Source organism: Nasonia vitripennis, chromosome 2 (assembly GCF_009193385.2).
Source record: "Nasonia vitripennis strain AsymCx chromosome 2, Nvit_psr_1.1, whole genome shotgun sequence".
Lineage (NCBI taxonomy): Eukaryota > Metazoa > Arthropoda > Insecta > Hymenoptera > Pteromalidae > Nasonia > Nasonia vitripennis.
Window position 1 is genome coordinate 3,006,022 of NC_045758.1, and position 6,000 is coordinate 3,012,021.

The 6,000-nt window shown below is 46.7% G+C and overlaps 1 protein-coding gene across 13 annotated transcripts in view; it reads right to left on the minus strand.

Moving 5' to 3' along the window:
• LOC100118519 (potassium voltage-gated channel subfamily KQT member 1) overlaps positions 1-5,585 on the minus strand; it is a 73,646-nt gene extending 68,061 nt beyond the window's left edge. For all 13 annotated transcript variants that reach the window (XM_031923766.1, XM_031923767.1, XM_016983015.2 and 10 more), the window contains exons 1-2: positions 5,294-5,585; positions 127-316 (exon numbers count right to left, since the gene is read on the minus strand). The gene's annotated coding sequence lies outside the window, so the exon portion shown is untranslated. The remainder of the gene's footprint in view (positions 1-126; positions 317-5,293) is intronic.
• Between the last annotated feature and the right edge of the window lie 415 nt (positions 5,586-6,000).

Sequence of the window (6,000 nt, forward strand, 5' to 3'; positions counted from 1 at the left end):
CGCAAAAATCCTCCAATAACTCAATCGTCCCCGCGCAACATACACCTGTAAATCATCAAAGCGAGCCGCGGTAGAGGGCGCGCAACGGGACGTCAACTATCGTCGTTAACTAAACTAATTACTCACCTGGAAGTGGCTCTGCCGGTAGAGAGGTAGCGAGAGCTTCCGTTTGTTACGCTCTCGAGTTTCCCCCCTAGCGACCTGTCGTCGTCGTTGAGGCTCCTCCGAGAACCTGCTGCTGCTGCCCCTGTGGTGTCAAATTCCGCTGCTGCTGCTGCTGCTGCTGCTGCAACTCAGGTGAGCTGCCGGTGACACACTGCGCAGAGACGAAGTGGATGGTAAATTGGATTTTCGCAGATTTTTGGGGACGGTGCTTTCTTTCTTTTCGCAGTGGAATTTACGGTCGTTGCGTGTATGTGTAAGTGGGACGAATGCGCGGGCTTTTCGAAATTTTAATCGCCTCGAACGTCTCGTGTCTTATTCAAGTGGATCTTTATTTTCGAACGAGTAAAATCGAATCTGCTTCTCGTATATTCAAAAGCAGTATCGCTCAGCAATGCGTATATGTTCTCGGTGATAAGAGAGCCGAGGATCGAGCGGCCCTTCGAAGACGATAAAAATATTAATTCAAGATAGGCGCGCAAGCGGCCTATAAGTGAATTCATGAATTAGAATTGCGCCTTAAATGTTGAGCATTCTTGAATTTCATCGCGAAGACTTATACGCTCGACTTTCTTTCTCCTCGGTCTCTCGCGTCATTAAAATTCTAAACATTATGCTTACAACGCGGCCTCTCGTCTCCCTTCGAAGCCCGGGCTCTCGTACCGAATCAATAATTTAATAGCGAAACAAGCCGGGGATAAACTTTCCATTATAATACGGGAGCTATCCGATCATTTTTTAATGCGATCGATATACACACGGCGCGTTCGAATATAGAGAAAAACGCTTAATTAAAATGTGTTCGCTCTCCGTCGATTTGAATTGCAGATTAATTCATCGAATGCCTCGTTTTTTCGTTAACGGCACTATATACTCGCGCTACAAAGAGAATAGTGCATTTGTACGGAGGGGAGCTTTCGAATCGGATGCGCGATCGGGCGTTCATGAATTTTTTCGCGCTTCGGCAATTACAGGATTGTTCGTCGTTTGAATAAGGAAGACAATCGATCTGCGAAACGATTAGCTTCTGAATTATTTCGAAATTTTATACATGCAGAGGAAAGCCGACTCGTCGTTATAGGAAAACGAGTTTCCAATTGCCACCTCGTAAACACCGACGATCGCGTTTATCGGTTCGTTAGCGGCTTTTTATATCGTTCGGCGCATAAATATCCGATGACTCCGATGAATAATCCGGTGCGAATGCCGAATGTACACAGACACGGCTCTCGGCGTTCCCTCGTTCTTCTTCTTCCCCTTCGCGCCGTTTATTGCACCTCGTCAGCTATAAGTTTTTGTTTCCCCTTTGATCGACTCGGCGTTTCTTTATCGCGCGCGGGCGATGAATCAAATATTCAGTAGGAAAAAAAGAGAGAGCGGAGAGTAAACAATCGGAGACACTCGAAATCTCGACGCTCGCGCGGTGCATATGAATAAAACACAGCAAAGAGAGAGAGAGAGAGAGAGAGAAAGAGAGTGTATACAGAGTCCGAAGCCCTTAGCCGTCTAATCTCGAACGACACTCAGCCGCCGGGGCATCCATAAAAGATAAGCATATAAAAGCGTCGGAGCATCTGTTGTCGCGCGATGAAAGAGCCGGCGATAAAATTTGCAGTGGCCTCAAGCGCTCTACTGTACACATACACACACGCGCGCGGCATGGATCTCTCCTTCGTTTTGCATTTCCAGCCGTTCACGTAAAGCCATGACCGAGTAATATCGTAAGTGTGCTCTCTGTTTGTCGCGAGAATTTTTCCGCCTCTTTTTCGTCGCGGGCTCCTATACCATGCTCTCTTGGAAAAACCAATAATGAAGCGGCGATGCCCCTGAGTGATTTTGAGAAAGTTCCTCGCGTTCGCGTGTACTTCATTGTCCTGATTGACGCTCTCTTTCTCCCCCAACTCGCGTTGTTTCAGTTAATTATCGGGAGATTCGCGCGGATTTTCGTCCTTATGACGCACACCCTATACTGCAGCGCTGATGATTATAAACGACGCGATAATTAACGCGTCATGTTGATTTCAATTCCATAATGCTCTTTTGTTTTTCGGCGCGTTATCGCATCGCCGGGAAATTAATACATCTGAAACAGAATTCAAAACATCAAGAGGACGCATATTCGAAACTTCGATAGAGACGCTCTAATCGAACGGAGTGTCCTCTCGCGAAGTAATTAAAATCACTTGGCAACGACACACGATTCCAGCCGCGCAATAATCCCCGCTGCTGCAGCGGTTGTAATTTCATTTGGCCTTTCTCCGCGCTGCAGCCCTTAATAACGTCTGGAATCCGAATCACTCGTGGCGCTTGAAATTTATCAACATAATAATCGTTGTGTATAGCTTACGTAGCTTTTAATTAACACCGGGAATTCAAAACGTTTAGGAAAATGTGTATGTAATAACGCTTTTATGATGCAGCAGAGAGAGAGAGAGAGAGAGAGAGAAAGAGGAGGCTTTTTCTTTTGCGAGAGAGAGAGAGAGAGAGAAGAGAATTTCCATTCATTATACACTCGGTGTATACTACTCACTGCCGGAGGGCGATTTCCGACATTAAGTAGATCATGTCCGAGTCGGGTAAGCCGGGGGCATTCATCGTCGTCGTGTATTTCGAGCGCGTCCCTTTCATTTCGCCCGAGTTTCTTTATTGTACACGATAGAGAGTAATCAAGATATTAGCTTTTATTTTGGAAAATGTGAAACTCGCGCAGCGGAATATGTCCTATATTCGAATTCGTCGATTAATCGAATTCGCCCGAGTGTTTTATATCGGGAAATTATTCAGTCTCGTTTATTCATTATTCACAACAATGGCTCGGCTCTGTGTTCGTGATTTATTACAAGCCAATGCGCACTCGCATGGACGTTCGTTTATTTTTGTCGAAAAATTATACACCTTTTGAAAATAGCGCGCTCGAAAGCTCGAAATCGAATAAATCAACGCGCCGTTGTTCGCAAAACCTGAAAAAGTCATCGGCACAGCAGGAAAAAGCTTCCAAATACGTATTACCCAAGAATCCGGCAATCTACAGCGCGGTCTACGTGTACGTGTACCAAGTCGGCGAATCGCGTTGACGTCGCAGGTGTAGCCTGCGGCGGCGTCCCTCGTTAAATCGAGCGCCTACTCACTCCGGCGACGTCGTCGCTCTCGATTTTTCTGCCTCGGAATTATACGAACCGAGGAAGGGAGTGAGGAAAACGCCGAGATTTATGTGGCTACGATATTGCAGTTTTCGCGGCGAGTTTGCTTCTCCTGCTGCATATACCGAGAGAGCTTTATGCGGAAGAGAGAAGCTCGTCGCGCTGTTATGACGCTGCGCTATTGATTTTTGAGAGTAAAGTTTGATTATATTACGCAGAACAACGACCAACGCAGTGGTCTACATAGCCGTCTAATTAGGAAGACGATGCTGTATAGAGGCATTGCGCTGGAGAGTCGCGCGAGGTAACAATGCTCACCAGAGAAGCTTTAACGAGCAGGATGTCAAGGGTAAAAATTGGAATTTTCCAATTTAAGATCGTTATATCCGAAACTCAGTTCGCTCAGTCTCTTCTTTATTGTCTTTTAAAATTTCACTCATTTTTGTTTCAATTCCTCTGAAAGCTCGGTACAAAAAGCAGCGGCTCGCCAGCTTCCGGGAGTCACGAAAAATACGACGGCCTCGTAACCCACACGACGAGCTTTCCTGCGGTTTCTTGGTAAATACGCGGAACAGAGGAAATTCCATGGAACTTTTTTCTCCCCAGAACAATGCGGGTATTAATTTACATTCCAAAAGTATACGCTTCTCCGCAAGCTCGAACGAGGTAATAATACAGCCGGGGCGAGAGAGCGAGCTCGAAAAAAGCTCAAATATTGATTTTGAATAAATTAAAAAATGAAGTAGCGATTCTAGTAAGCTATTATCGATCCGTGCGCGCTCTTTCGATTAAGCAACGCCCTTTCAGACCGGCACATCAAACACCTGCGTTTCCTCGAGCATTGCACGCGAGGGCTATATGCATGTGTACGCGTGGGCGATTGATTCGGCAATATCCCACGGGACGTCGCCGCGACGCGAGAAAACGTCGATCGCACAAAGGCACCGCGGTATAAGGATACGTATATACTGTGCTCGGCAGCCGTGGAATTGGAAGAAACGAAGGAGAGAAGCAGACGCCGATTATTTGTACAGGTGTCGACTGACCGTCGGTCTCTCTCTCTCTCTCTCTCTCAAATCGATTTGCGATGTTCGCGCTGATGGAACGATTTCCTCGCCGAGTTTTTAGCTCTTAAGGCTTTTTTTCTTTAATCGTTATATAACGCTATTGTGTACACACACACGACGACAGCAGAATGTCTGACCAAACTCGGCGCGTATCTACTTGGATCCGCAGTGAATAGCGGATAGGGAAAAGCTCCGCAAACTTTGACCTGCTTATTCAACTTTTCCCGCGAAATGTCGGAATATACGCGAGTTTGTTTATTTGTTTCTTTCTCTCTATCTCTCTCTCTTTCTTTGCGTATGGTCTAAAACTGCATGTCATCCAAACTTCGCCGCAAATCCATTCCGACTTTGCCGGTCAACGCCGGCTCGAAAAAACAGCGCGAAAAAGGAACGTAATAAAAGCTCGTCTCTCACTCTCTCTCTCTCTCTCTTGAATCGAAGTGAAATCTGAGCGTCGCTGCCGGATTCGCCCGCGCGGCGAGATAAAAAGTGGTGAACTCGAACAAACAGCCGAGCGCGATTGCCAAACGCGGTTGACTCTTCTCCTCGAAGTAAATAACTCGGAGCTCCTTTGCTTATGGCGGAGGAGGAAAATCAATGCGATTATTATTTTTATACACTGTACGCTTAAATTCCTGTCTCTGCAGGCGCGAAACTTTGAAATTTAACGAGCTTCAATAAATTTCGCCTAGTTTTAACGAACGACGTTTTAATACTCGACGAGAGCGCGCGGGGAGTTTTAGTTTGATTGTTCGTTGATTGAACGGTAACTACATCGAAAATTCAATTAGGAACTTTCGAAGCGCCGCGCGTATAGGGTGCTTACGCGAAAATCAAGTCGCTCAGGGCGTTTGTTAAATACTTATGTACATACGAAAGCTCATCCCCGCAAGGTCAAAAATCGTAAGACACAAGATATGGTACCTATGAGCGAAGGCAGCAGCTCCTTATCACACCCGCGGCACTTAAGATACCTATGTCGATTATAGCATCCGCTGCGATATCGCGCACCTTCACAGCAACATCATATTGTAAATCACCAAAATATACATGACACTATGACCGCATCGTCGTCGTCGGTGACGAGTCAAAGCACTGCAAACTCAGTGGTACAACAGTCCTGTAACTATGATAGCTATAGGTATATAGGCAGAGGGGAGAGAAGCGCCTCGGCGGCGCGCTGCGCTGCCCCCGGCGAACGTGCGTTCGCTCTGCTACCGGCACGTCGACTGCGGCCGCATCGCGCTCTATCCCGCCTCAGCATCCGACTACGGCTGCTGCACGACCGCGCAAGCTCCCGCCTCTCTCTCTCTCTCTCTCGCTCTGATATCTCCGCGTCTCTCCGATATACGAGCTCCGGAGCTTGCGATTGAATCTTCAAAGCTTCGGAATAATTTTTCAACATAACTCTAAAATTCCATCGCGCTCGAGCATCTACTTCTCTTAAGCATATAGCCTAATCCAGCCATATATACAGCTATACGTGCACTGCATCGCGTGCTTTCTTCATCATATATACTTATAGTCGAGCTTTTCTTGCGACGCCGATGATGCTGCAGCTGTATAGGCGAGATATTCCAAGTCCTATGATATTCAAAAGGTACGGACGACGTTTCGTAGATTTAGCGCGC